We start from the raw sequence: 15,638 nt of genomic DNA, 5'->3' as shown, positions 1-15,638 counted from the left end.
TGGATTAATATTTTGAAGAATTTGGCAGTGCATTTCACTGCATGAGAGCTGGGGCAAGGGCCCATACCATTCTTTAGAGAGAAGGCACAGGAGAAGACCATTTTAAGTCACTCCGATGTCTTACTCAAAGGCTCTGTAGCCAGCTGTGCCTTGATCCACTGGTGTCACGTTTTTACTGTGTGTACTATAGCTTTTTTTTTTTTTTTTTTTTTGGTCTTTGTCTTGTCTCTCTAACTTTACATGTATTTCTGCAGATGGAGTCACAGGCCCAGCATTCCATATGTCTTTACAGTATTAACTGAACCTGGAAACTTTTTTTCTTAGAGTCATCTAGATCTTCCTGGATTTTATCGTAGGCAGAAAGCAGAAAATAGCATATCTCCTAGGTGGACAGCTGACACTTCCTGTTTTCTGGGTCTTTTCCCAGCTTTGGAACTGAGCTAACTTTTGCTGCAACAACCATTTTGATTTCTAATCTTCTTTCTAAATTTCCTCTTGAAGGTGATATCAGGTTTAGGTATCACACGATCACAAAACTAATGTCAAAACTCAAGAATTTGTTCCATTTTATTCACAGTAAAAAAATTAAGCTCTGTAGTTCTATATGTTCTATGGTTACAAATAAAAGAAAACAGAACCTTCACCTCTTCCCTCTGAGGTCACATCATTAGAGAAAGAAATTCCAGAGTCATTAATTGTTATGACTGCTGCAATTTAACAAACAGTGGTACTGTGAATCCAGGGTCTGTTTTCTATTCATTCATGTAGAAACTCCCAGTTGAATGAGCTAAATATGCAGCATTATAAGAAGATGATATGGGGAATTATTAGAGAAGGATGATGAGAGAAAGACTGGAAAGGAGATCACTTCTGAAACAATGAAAAGTAAATGAAAAATGGCTTTCTTTCTGTGACACAAACAGTACATTTTCCTGTGCTCTGAGAGTAATGATATGGTGACATTTCTGAAAAATATTAAAAGCAGCTCTCTCTCTCTCTCTCTTTTTTCTTTATTCTAGCTATTCTTACTTTGGCTCCACGGAAAAATGATATGTTTTTCAAATTTCACTCTTTGGAAAATATAGAAATGGGTGAAATAAGAGATAAATATACTTGATCACAAACAGAATGGAATTATTTGTAGATGGAAGAAATTACCAATATAATATTTTAATAAAATTAAGATCTTGAAAATGAGAGAGCTATGGCCATTATATCCAAAGGAAGGATAGAATAAAACACTCAAAGATGAATCTGAATTTTGAAGTAATATATTCTTAAAGATTTGAAGACCCAGATTATATGATGTGATGGCAGACATGTGGAGATAATAATAGAATGCTTTTACATAGTGGAAAAGCAGTAAATAAAGAAGAAAAATATAGGATAAAAACTGTGGACCAAATTTGATAGAAAACTCAAGTCTAAATGAAGTTATTACCCCTTATTTTCCTATGCTAGGTGTCAATATTAAAAGACTGAATGCCTTAAAAATATATGGCGTCAGGAAAGACAAAATAAATGCAAAACATACTCAGCTTCTCCTGCTAGGTGATATTCTTGTCAGGATATCAGAATATAAAACAATTTACAATAATGATTGCATTCATTGAAAACATCAGGTTTATTCAGTGGATTTGACTGCTTCAAGTCACATTGAAGACAATCTTATGTCACCCCCTTTAAATTCTGAATTTGCATCATAATACCTCATTGCAATGTTTTAATGCTCTGGCATATATATATATATATATATATATATATATATATATATATATATATATATATACACACACACACACACACACACGTATACACAACGCTCAGCTACCACAAATGTGTGCGCGCGCACACACATACACATAGAGAGAGAGAATGTACGTATTCTTTATTCACAATCATGGAGATGCTCACAAAGCATTAGCTGAACTTGAATTTGATCCTCATGTGTTAAAATACCACTTTTCAATTGGCAGATAGAATACACAACTGGTAGTCCCCAACACAAACTCCAAAAGCAGAATCAGTTAGCTGTATTTCTGGTCGGGTTTGAAGGATGTAGATCTGAAAGATGTATCCGTAAAGCTGAAAGCTCACATGTTAGGAGAAGATCTTTTTGCCTCAGAGTCTAAAAGGGAAGAACTTGGTAAAAAGAAATGGTAAAGGGTTATATCCACTCATAGAACTCTACACAGTAATGTTGACTCTGTTAAGCATGGAAAAGATAAATGGGAAAAAAGGAAAATTTTAAAAGTAAAATTTTATGGTTTTATTTAGATAAAAACTAAACTTAATGAAATGGATAACAAGCAAATAATCAGATTCAAATTTTGCATGTGTGCCTTTTCTACTAACATGTTACTATTAGTTCAAAAATGGAAAAGTAGCTGGGCGTGGTGGCACAAGCCTTTAATCCCAGCACTCGGGAGGCAGAGTCAGGAGGATTTCTGAGTTCAAGGCCAGTCTGGTCTACAAAGTGAATTCCAGGACAGTCAGGGCTATACAGAGAAACCCTGTCTCGAAGAAAACAACAACAACAACAACACAAACAACAAAAACAAACAAACAAAAAACCAATATTTATATCCAATATTTATAAATATTCTTAGAATATTGTTGTTTAATGAATTGATCAAATTGCACTTTTCTGCCTGCTTTCTATTATTACTATTATTATTATTATTACTTTTATTTATTTACATTCCAAATGTTGCCCCCTTCCCTTTCTATCCTCTGCATCAACCTTCTTTCTTATGATTCCCAGGACTATTAGTCCAGCCTGACCCTGCTCACAGTGAGCTCCATCCCCACCATATTATGTACCAGTGAAGAATACCTCCTCCTCCTCCACCAGTTTGCCTACCAGCCAGTTTGTTGGAAGCCTTTACCAGTTAGCTCTCCTGAAATGTCTGTAGTGTGTGTCAAATTTGCATAAAATCAGCCTGGACAACTGACCCTTGGTCTGCTTAACCTACGAACATATAATTGTTAAGGTAACACATAACCTTTCCTTTGTATTTATACCCAAGAACTCATATTAACACCATATCATATTGTAAAACATTTCAGAATTTAATTTTTCTTGAAAATATTCATACCATATATTTTGATATTTTTCCTCACTCAATTTTTCTTGATCCTCAACACCTTCCTATTAACCTCCATTTTTGTTAAGATTTTATCTAACTCTCTTAAAATAACAAACAAAACAAACAAGAACAAAAATATACCTCAAAAAAATTTGCACAAACACTAAGACACTCAGTACAGCTAAAATAATATGTATATTAAAAGAACTTCTGGATATATTATTTGAGATTTCAAGTTTTCCTATAGAGCTATAGTAACAAGATCAGCATGGTAAAGGCATAAAAATAGACATGCTGACTAATGAAATTGAATACAAATCACAGAAATAAGAACATATACATTTGAACACCTAACATTTTAACAAAACCATTAAAAATACACATGGGAAATAAACATATAATCTCTAAGCCCCAGTGCTGGTCAAATTTGTTGGTTTCATATAGATGGTATTAAGTCAAAGCTAAACATAATAAGGACATAACACCAAATACCCTGACTCTGATAAACGAGGAAGTAGGAAATAGGTTTGAACTTAACAGACTTTCTGAACAGGCTATGTAGGATATATAAATCAGGATAGTATAGACACTATGGTCAACAATTAATAAATGGGTTATAAATTATTTTAATCTCTAAAACTTTTGTACAGCAAAGTACACAATCCTACAGGCAATGCAGAAGACATGCAAAAATATATTTACCAATTATATATTTGATGAAGGTTATTATCTAAAATATATTTTTAAAATGAACATTAAAACAACTAAAATTAGGGTACAAAGAGATTTCTAAAAATATTCAGAAGTTTATGAACCACAGTTCAAGGTAGATACTACATTCAAGAATAGTTGGCTAATACAAAATGAGTTCACTGGTAATATTGTGGACTTTTTGTCTCATTTTTCTCTATTAGGGATTTAAAAAATCTTATTAAATCTTATTAAGCTTATCTATTTTGATAAGATTTCAACTTTTTTATTATTATTTTCTTTATTTACATTTCAAATGCTATCCTGAAAGTTCCCAACTTTTAAAAGTCCACTTTTTAAAAATTCAAATCCTTTAAACGTTTAAATATTCCTTTAAAAGATTTCAACTGACCAGACACCCCAAAGCTCCCAGGGACTAATCCACCAACCAAAGAGTGTACAGGAGTTAGGCGTGGCTCCAGATGGGTGTGTTGTTGAGGACTGCCATATGTGGCATCACTGAGAGGGGAGCCCCTTCCTCTTGTGGACGCTTGATGGCCATGATAAGGGAACGCTAGGCCGCTTAGGCAGAAGTGGGTAGACAGGTTGGGGAGCACCCTCATAAAGGCAGAGGGGAAGGAGGAGGGGATAGGGGCCTTGTGGAAGGGAAACTAGTAAGAGGGATAGCATTTGAAATGTTAATAAATAAAATAACCAAGGGAAAATAAAAGATCCCCAGAGTCTCTTAAAACAGCTTCTCCCATGAAAACACTGAAAAAGTATAGAACCAAGAAACATTCTGAACTCTGGCTTCCTCCATGTCTAGGAAAGACCTTTTCGGTTAATCTGTTGCACATCTAGTTTCCTCAACAATGGTCTGAAGTGGTTTGCTGCCTTATAGGAGGAGGACCAACCATATGAACTAATCAGTACCCCCAGAGCTCCCTGGGATTAAATCACCAATCAAAGAAATCACATGGTGGGATTCCTGTCTCTAGCTGCATATGTTGCAGAGTATGGCCTAGTAAGCCATCAATGGGAGGAGAGGCCCTTGTTCTTGTGAAGATTCTATGCCCCAGTATAGGGGAATGCCAGGGGATAGGGGATTTTCAGATAAGAGTGTAAGAAAGGGGATACCATTTAAAATGTAAATAAAGAAAATATCTAATTAAAAAATGAATTAATTATGAAAATTAAAAGAATGTTCTGGAGCCTTGGCTTTGGGTAGCTCGGACTCCTCTGCAGGTTAGAAGGGAAGGCTTCATGTTCTTGCTAAATCAAAGAGCTTTGGCATCCTGTGGTTTTCTTACTTGTTCCAGTACCCACATCATTAATTTTTTTCCTGCACAGAGTAATTACTGTGAAGACTTTGACATCCTTTGGATTTCCCTTCCTGGTCACAGTGAAATATTCTACTGCCTTGTTGCTGAGAGGTAGCCTGTCAGCAGTGTCATTGACTCTTTTTTCAAAATGTATTTTAGCTGTGTTTTGATTCTAAGATTTTTATTTTTCTATAGTATTTAAATTTTTACTATAATATATGTAGGTGCATTACTCTTGTTAATCTTAATTTAGAAAAATGCTTTGTTTCTTAAAATATTCATACATCTCATTAAATATGCAAAAATTTTATCCAGGTTGATTTTTCTTTCTTTATATTTCTAATACTGCAAAAAGTAAAAAATGGAAATATTCAAGGAGTTCTAGTTAAATAACTTTTTTCTCTTCATTCAATCTAAAATTTTTCTCTTGGTTTGACTTACATCATTGGTCACAAAATAACATTATTTTCCATATGTGTCCTCTTTAAAAGTCCTTCTGCTTTGCACCATGCTTTAGAATGTTCTTGTCGCAATTAAATACATTAATTTTGTCCGTGACCTCTTCACTGATGTAAATGATGTCATGTTATTCATGCTAAGTAAATTTTTGTTCTGTTTTTTTTTTTCTTTAAATGAACATTGTTTTTTCTTCTATGTGGCATAGCCTATATGTTTTGTTCTTTTTGTTATAGAACTTCATGGAGGATATCTTCTTTATTGTGATTATACAGTCGTCTATTGACTGTCTTCAGCAATAACTAATACAAACAGGCTCTAATAAATATATGTATCATGGACTTCTGGGAATTTTATTAATAAGATGCACTAAGGGTGCTAGGTTGCTCTTTTTAATCTCATATGGAGCAGTGCATCCATGATCAGCATTAGCTGTTATATCTATGTACCCCACCCAAAATCTACAGCATCATCAGATTTATGAATGATTAGTAGGGAAAGTAGAAAGTGAGTTGACATTTCATTCTTTATATATAAGTAGTTAATTGGTAACATGTCACAGGAGTTGTTTCTGCCTTTGATATTTTATTTTCTAGTAATTTTTGCCTTTTGACAGGGTTGTATTTTAAATGTCATATATCAGATTGGATATATTTGACTTTGTGATAAAAGGAAAGCATATGTCAAATAATAGAATATATCTCCATGTTATAGACATTGGCAACTGATAAAGACCTGGGCAGTACAAAATATTGTCTGAAAAGCCTAAATGATCCCAGGTAAAATAAGAAATATAACTTTGTGTATGAGCTGTCTTGGCAGAGTGTTTATCCTAGGGCAGATCACTAACCCTGCCTATAGTGTATAAGGGTATATATGCGTATAAATGCAGTACTTGGAAGGTGGAGGCTGGACAAGTCAAACTTCAAGGTCATTTGGAGTTCAGGATAAAAAGAAAGTCAGCTTGTAAAGTAAATTAAAAATATAAAAACTTGTAAACCTGATACATGAATTAAAAGGTGTTCATGAGGAAAACTTAATAAGTGAATTGTTGTCATGTAAAGTAGGTCTAATGAATTAAACTTTTCAATCAACATTTCTATTGATGAAAGGCTACACATTTCTGCAGATCCAAACAGGCCTTTATTATTTGAATTTAAAAAATGAAAACAGAGATTTATTGTCTTTTCTGGAAAAAATCGTAAGTGTGTATTACTACATAGACTTGCAATTTTATTTTGCAGCATTATTTTAAGAAGGTAAAAGCCAATAGAAATCTCATATGGGAAAATTGATACTTACGTTTGGTAGTGTTCTGTTGCCAAGAATCTTCATGTAAGTGAGTTCTGAAACAAATACTGTTATAGTGTGATCTTTGTATTTGTAGATAGATTCAAGCTTTTCAGAGCCTTATGGCAGTGAATAAGTAACTGGCAAATGAGTAACATTAAATCGTCTTTGGGATTGATAGTTTATAAGCATGAAGTATTTTTACAGGAAATTATAGACTCTGCACTTGTGGAGAAACATAGCTGTTATTTCTGCATCTGTATGACCTAGCATTTCTTCACTCGCTCTGCAGTTCGGTAGCTTCCAGTGTCAAGATTCTGGTTGTGTGTGAAAATAAAGAGTGAAATGAAAATTTATAAGAATATAAGACACAATGCTCTAAAAGTATACTTTCTGATTCATATAGTAATAATGTTCAAGTATATACATTGAAAAGCCTATTCTGCAGTTCTGAGTGCATGTTGATTTGTCCCCAGATCATACTGTGAGAAAAATGTTAACACCATTTCTCATGAACCTGGACATTTGCCAAGCAAAACAAATGGACAAGCAACAGGAGGAAGCTGTCAACACAGAGTCCCAGCAGAGAGACTAATACCTTTGAGCCAAGGCCAGCTATACCACCATGAACACAGTTGGTATGGTGATGGATGTAGATGACACAAGAAGCCTGTGATTGATCTGTTGCAAAGGTCATTTGCATGTTCTGTATTTATTTAAACTATTTTAAAAAGGATAAATAATATTATTTAAATGTTATCTATATTATATCTGCACCCACCTGATTGAATTGAACAAATCATACTGACTAAACAAAAAGAGATGTAAGAGAGAATGCATTAATAACTAATAATATTTTACATTTATTTATAGTTTTACTACATACATAGTAACATACATACATAGTGAAAAGTGTATTGATCCACTTAGACTAAAAGGAGTAAATATGGATGACTTAAGTTGTAGGGAAAAATTGATAACTGAAGAAAAAGTTCACAGGTAGAGAACAAATCAGTAAAGTATCAAGAGAGTACAAATGATATTGATAAGTATCATCAATATTTGAACATTGCTCTAAGCAAAACTTGAACACTTTTCTCAAATTCTACTCAGGGTATATATTCTACTGGTATATTGAAACATCATTATACTATGCCTTTATAAAATGTACAAAAACACATTTATATTTTTGTGTATGTTTAAAAAAATATTTTTAGTTATTCTGCTCATAGAAGAACCCTAGCTCCTAAAATTTTAGTTTACCGATGTGAAAATGTAGAAAAAATATGTGTTCTTTGTCATTCAACCTTTGAAACCTTAAACTGGTGATACAAAGAAATAAAGAAACAGAAAAACTGCATCCAACAGTGATGTAAAAGTAGTTTGACCTCTTCCTCTCAATTTTGCCCCATCTTCCATTCCCTCCCCTCCCATTTCTTCCTAACACCTTGCCCTAATTATTTTTCTTTTTTTCTGCCTCTTTTCTTTTCCCCCTTTCTTCCCAGATACATCTCTTTCCATGGCTATTATCTAAATCCCACCGTCAGAGGAGAAGAACAAAGCTGAACTTAGGATAACATTGGCAGCAGATATTCACAGAAGTCTGTGAAGAACACCAGAGTCTTCATTGTAAATTCAAACACATAATGTCAAACTGGAAACTTACAATAAGTCTGGGTTTTCAGTTATATAAACTAATGAATCCTATTCCTTGTTTGGGTAAACTGATGAAAGGGAGGACTCTATAAAATGGGGGAAAAAAGGTATAAATTGATGCACAAACTCATTCCATCATCTAGGACCCCTATGCAATAAGCAGACTCGGATCTTTTTCCTTGGGATGACTGTCTAGTTTGATTAACTATCATCTATACATGAGCTTATTTACTAAATTCAAAAGGAACAAGTTTTTTCTTTCTCTTCTAAAGTTTATGTGTTTCTCTTGATCTTTCCATCATCAATCACTTATTTTGAGATGCAACTTTCTCCCTTGATTTCCTATTTTCATTCAAGTTTTTTCCCACATTTCTTTGGCTAAATTTACTTCTGGGATGAGCCAGAGTTTGGATTCTACTGTCCTAAGAAGTAATACAACCTTGAAGAATGACAGGTTAAAGGTAAGCAACAGCAGATACAGCTGATCAGTGAGAAAGCCTTCGAGTTGACAAGAGGGTAAAAGTAGGATCATTTTCTGCTCTTCAGACCGTCTCCAGGGAAGAGGAAGAAATACACATTTTGTTTAGCTGACTCTAGCCCTTCCCAGAGCAGATCAGAAGTCAGGACCTTTTCTTTGGTATTCAAGGCGGAATTGTCTGATGGAAACTCAAAATCCTACTATCTTTCCAAAGGAAATCTAGAATTTTATTTGTGGATGAAGTGCTCACAGTATACCACAGGAAGGTCCGTGACACATTGTCCACATTAATGATGAAAAGTGTACTCAATCAAATTATAACAATTAAAATTTTGGAAATGACTTTATTTCTTAGTAGCAGCAGAAAATATTAATATAATTAAGCCTATTAACATTTCTAAGAAGTCCCTTAGCTCCCAGTCAAAAGATGTTCTTCCATGGTGAGCAAGGAAGTCTGAGGTAATAAAGACAGAGTTAGCAACAAAACAGACAAAATTTGTGATATTAGTAAAATTTATCATGTAAGTTTTAGATATTACTAATTGTAAGGTTCTGTTATTACTAGATTGTTTTAGTAAACACACATAGATGTATGTGTATATATACACATAAATTTGCATGCATGTAGACATCCATATATTGTGTGCATATATGTAATATAGATTTTATATATGATAAAATTCAATTTTGCATTAAGGAACTGTGTCTTTTTAACTAGAAACTAAAGTAAGAGCAAATAAAATTTCCTGTCAAGTATATTCTTTGTATTGAGTATACACTCTACTGTGGCATCGAGTATTTAATAAGGATTTGACTGTAACACCTGCTAAAGTTTTTCTTCCGGGATTGGGTGTCCAGTTTAAACCAGATTTTAATTAACTTTAAAGAAATCCATTAAGTCTTTAGTTCATCTGTTTTAGAGTAAGGGGGTCAATGAGAAGTCAAGATTTTAAATTCAAATTAAATTAACTGTGCTCTGTGAAAATATTTCTATTCAGAGCCTCCTACAAGAAGTGACAAGGTTTAACCTTCTTTGAATTATTCTTCTACTGCTTAATACCTGTTTAAGGATATTCATTTTTCTATTTTAGACTATATCTTGATTATAGCTCTTCTGCCTAGAGCACAGACATATTACTGTGAAACTGGATGGATACCATCTTGATGTATTAGTGCTTCATTTTGTGCTTAACAATTTTAGCAAGAAGGTTCCCTCTGATTCAGATGTAAAACTATTGATATACATGCTGTCATTTATATTCTTAATTTTGAGAAGTGTATGTGTGTGTGTGTGTGTGTGTGTGTGTGTGTGTGTGTGTGTGTGTGCATGTGTGTGTGTGAATGTGTTTGTGTGTGTGTGTATGTAAATTGTGGAAAATGTCCAAAATACATTAAAGCATGACTGCTATCTATGCATTTATTCCTATTATCAACAAGGTCTTAAAGTGCAATTTAAATAATTATGATAGAGGCCAGAGTATGTACAAACTGATAGAGCCATGACTCCTAGGACAACCACAAACCTAGTTATAAATGAAGCCACTCCATAAAGTCACCCTTATTCTTCTGCTGTAAATTTTAAGTTCAGAGAGTCGCACCACCCTGAAGTGGACACCGGTAAGGCTTAGCTTAGAGAAAGAATCGCCACCACTTTGAGTAGTTTCCTAGGCCGGGTTCCTTAATAAATAGGATCCCCAAAAGAGATGTTCATGCTATAATTCTAAGTCTTCCCAAATGTGGTACTGTGCAAGTTCAGAAGAAGATGTAAACACTGAGGATGTCTTGCAGTTGTTTGTCATGAAGCTAAAGCTTCTGGATGCAAGCTGGTGGCACACACAGTGTCAGAAAACATCATACTGAAGAGCTAAATTCAGACTTGTAGGGGAAAGAAGAGAGGACTTAGTGTGCTCAGCTTTCTCCTGCCTCTCCTGTTACTCACCTTCCTCCATAGTTCACACCCCACAGTTCACAACCCTAGCTACAAATTCCTCCCTGCATCCGAATCAAGTCTTTGTCCCTGTCTGAGACTTCCCTGTCATACATGGAGACCACAGCAGCAGCATGTTCTGGATAATATACATGTCAGTCATACCCTATCCATGTGTACTCAGAGCCTGTACATCTGAGTATACATTGCACTTATAATACATGATGACTCACACTAACACTTAGGACAAAAAAGGAATTTAATCAGATAAAGCCAGTTGTGCCATTGACTGAGTTGTGGGCCAGTGTTCTATGAGTGGTTTCCTTATGCTCATGCCTTTTGGTTTCATAGAAGTTGTTGCACTTGGATTCTCTCTCTCTCTCTCTCTCTCTCTCTCTCTCTCTCTCTCTCTCTCTCTCCTCCCTCTCTGTCTCTGTCTCTCTTTGTCTCTGTCTCTCTATCTCTCTCTGTCTCTGTCTCTCTCTCTTTCTCTCTCCCTCACCCTCTTCTACTCACTCTCTCTCTATAAGATTTTCAATTATATCATGAAAAATAGCTACCCAAGATGTTATCAGAAGAACAGGAATCCCATTCCTTCCCAAACCCAGTTCTCAAGTAAAAATAGAACACATTCTGATTCCAATGGGTGGTGACCAAATAAATTGATTAATATCACTCTTGTGATAAATTAATTAGATAATGAAATCTTCGTATGTAATCACATAACAGTACAGAACACTTGTAGTAAAACATTCATCTGGAATTTGGCAGACACAAGATAGATAAACAAATGCAGTTATTAGGAATATTTTGAATATAGGCTAATCATTCTCCAAGGACTCTCAAATTGTTTAAGGATTGCAGATGAAAGCCATACACTGCATGCTTCATTGTAACTATACTTATTTAATAAGCCTCTGTTAATAAAATTACATGTATTTTAAAACATAGTGGAAACAAGAACCAGTTTTAACCCCATATTCTTCAGCCTTGAGGGACAAACCACCATTACACAAACAAGCATCAGTTTTACATTTTAACAGTAAATTACTCTGCCCAAGAAGCAATGGCCTGAACAGAGTTGAATAAATAGTTTTTCTTGGCTGACATGGATTACTTATACATAAACAACACCTCTCACAATCATGTGCTCCATCTCTGTCTTCTCCCAAATGATTGTTTCTAATAGGTAGACATGCCACATATTACAAAACATCCTGTAAAATTTAAGCAATATAAGATAAGTTAGTAAAATAAAGGACTGTGTCTCTCTGGATATTGGTTTGAGAGAAATAAACTGACATTCGAATTTATTTTCTTTAAATTTTCTATGAGCTGTTTTCAAACAATTGCCAGTGTTTAAATGCACTTTGTCTCTTATGCAAATGCAAATGTACAATGAAGAGTCAGGCTTTTAGAATTCTTTACTGTTCATTGCTTAAGGAGTTTATTTTAAATATTCTGAGATAAACTCTAGACCATAGTTGGTTTTAAAAAATGACTGTCACCAATTTTTGTGAAAATTATATTGACTTACATAATAAGTTGTTTTACTAATATAGATATATGTTTGAAAAGATAAATGATACATCAACAAAATTCATGCTAAGTATTTATAGCAAGTAAACAATGTATACATGCCCCTGTGTTGCCATTTGATTTTGCCAAACTTATGAATTGAGCCAAAGAATCATAAATTTTTTTATAAAAATTAATTTTTTTATATTTTGACTTTTTGCTCCTTTAAATATAGTTCCACTATTTTCTCCTTCCTTTTCTACCCACCAAAACCTCCTTTATATCTTCCCTTGGTATCTTTCAAATTCATGGCATCTTTTCACATTAAGTGTTATAACACACACACACACACACACACACACATATATATATATATATATATATATATATATATATATAAGTTCATATACATTCAAAAATAAACAAGTGCTACTTTCCCACTCAGCATGAAGCTAATCGAATCTATGTACTCTGCGAGGATCATTTGGAATTGGATGACAAGTCAGGGTGATCTTTGGTGCAGAAGACTATTCTATTCTCTGCATAATTTAGTAGTCTGAAGTTTTTGGAGAGCAAAGAATTCATTAAAAACAAAAGTGATATTTAATGTATAATTGTACAAAATTTTATCAAAATTTTTATGTCCCTCTTTCTGTTGATGAGTGGCAATTGAATACTCACTTTTCTACAAAACAGTTATTGGAATAATGTAGTGTATATTTATTTATTAAATCATGGATATGTCACTTTATGCTTTCCCCTGTCAATATATTAGTATTAATTATGATTAATCAGGATTGAGCTTTAAAGTTAAATATGGCATTAATTGACAAATACCTGAGTCATGTTCTAACACAATTTTTAAGAGGGTATTTACTGAAATAATGTCTCTCCTGGAATGGTAATGGGTATCTATGTGTCTGAATTAACACGATGGTTCTACAAATTTCAATACTGTGTTATATTGCTGTTTCTGTATTCTTTTCCTATATATAAATCCACAAAGAGAAAAGAACCCAGATGAATTATCTAATTCTATTTAAATGAATATTACTTAAAGTTCAGTAGCAGATGCTTTACCTGTAATCAGAGCACACATATTTATGTAGAATCTCTATGTATGTGGTTGGAACTACTGATTTTTTAAATATTTAAAAGGGTGACATGAAGTATTCATATACATGATAAGGATTTCAAAGAAAATGAAAAATAAAATGAAAATTTAGTGTTGACTTAAATGGTAAGAAGTAAAATAAAGTATATGAGGCTCCTATATTGTCTTTAAGTTCAAGGAAAAAGATCCCCTTTGAAATTTAACTTTCATTATTTCCAGCTCTTTCACTGCAAAAGAGTAAATAGTCACTTGCTTCTTCAATACCATTTGTTGAATGGTCGGAAATTGACAAAACCTGTGAATAAGAACACACCTTCCTGCTCTCATTTGTTATTGTCCCACTCTGAAGTAGGTACCATGAGTTCTCTTTTTAAAATTCTTGAGCAATGATAAAATCTTTATTAGTATAGATAATAAAACTATCTTAATATTCATTAGCTCTTAGTGTGAATGAATAACCCTATATTGGTTATAAATACTAAGTGAGGTGAAATATACTTGCCTGCTGCTCAGTTCCGCCAGAGAACTGTCTTCAGGGTGCATTGAGTTCAGGGTGCATTGAGTAACTGAGCTATGAATTCTCTAGTCATACTGACAAAGTACAAAACTATCTGCATAAAATTTATACTTGGTATACAACTTAAATGATATCTTTTAGAAAGAAAGGAAAAGATCAAAATTCTATGCACTTTTTACTAAACACACACATAAACACACAAACACATGGAGAGAGAGAGAGAGACAGAGAGACAGAGAGAGAGAGAGAGACAGAGAGAGAGAGACAGAGAGAGAGAGAGAAGTCAGTCAGAGATGGATTCAACGGTTGCTCAAATTTACAGATGTAGAGTCCATGGACAGGAAGGGGAAACAGATGTATATTCATGGCATGATAGAAAATATTATTGATTCTACTTTTCAATTATGGAATTTCCACCATGATTTCTAACATTCATGGTATAGAAAAATGAATCCCTTCAGAAAATCCTATAAAAATCAAATGAGGTAGTAACATGTTAATTGTTTATCACTATTCTGTCTACAGTATAAATTTATCAAAAATATTGTCTACTATTATGTCATGATGTTGACATTTATACATCTTTGATAAAGTTAATATTTAGCATGTAATGCTTACTATCACTAACTTTATTTTATATAATTTTATATTCTATATTTCAGATACTTTCAGTCAGAACAAATTGGAAGGCATTGTCAGAACACTATCCTTTAATTTTATTCTGACTTTCTTCATACAGCTGTTACAATATTCATGTTAAGTCCATCCAAGATCCTTTCTTGCCAACTTGTTTGTACTAGCTACTGTGTAAATACCAATGTAAACACTGTTGAAAACATCTTATGATTACAACATTTTAAAAAGTTTGCTACATACACAATCTATGTTTATGGTATATTGTTTCTGTTCTCCTAAAATAGAACATAAAAGGAAAATTCAAAGAATATTTTTCTGACTTTTTTCCCCTAAAATTGCTTAGGAATATTTTCTTTTAATATTTCTAGAGGAACACTGATTAGAAATACTTTTAGAAATCACATACATCAGAACTATTATGTTTGAATATTCTGTAATTCAGACCATGACAAGAATATTGAAATTATGACGTTGGTTGGCTCACCATACTTAATATAATTCAAATGGTTCACACAAACTTAGCATGCCAGCTCTACAAATAAAACTGACAGAAAATGATATATGATGTGTTTATGTCAACTAATTCAACAGCACACTTAAATTCTATTAAAATATCTGTAAAATATGTGTATGTATGGGTATGTGTATTCACATCCATGGACTCACACATGTGGAGGGCAAGAAAAGTGGCATTTGTTTATACTTCTTTTTTGCCTTGTACCTTTAAGATAGCTGTTGAAGGCTTCGTTTTGCTCAGTGAGCTGGTAACTTGTCAGCATCCACTTGTCTCAGTGTCCCAGTGTTTTGATACAGGTGCCTACAGCCAATTCCAGCTCTTCTTAGGGATTTGTCTCAGGTACTCACGGTTATCTAGCAAATGCTATTAGCCATTGAGCCATTTCCACAATAGTCTGTGGAGGTATTAAAGATATACTACCTTACATA

The sequence above is a fragment of the Mus pahari genome, chromosome 5 (genome assembly GCF_900095145.1).
Source record: "Mus pahari chromosome 5, PAHARI_EIJ_v1.1, whole genome shotgun sequence".
NCBI lineage: Eukaryota > Metazoa > Chordata > Mammalia > Rodentia > Muridae > Mus > Mus pahari.
This window is presented reverse-complemented; position numbering follows the sequence as displayed.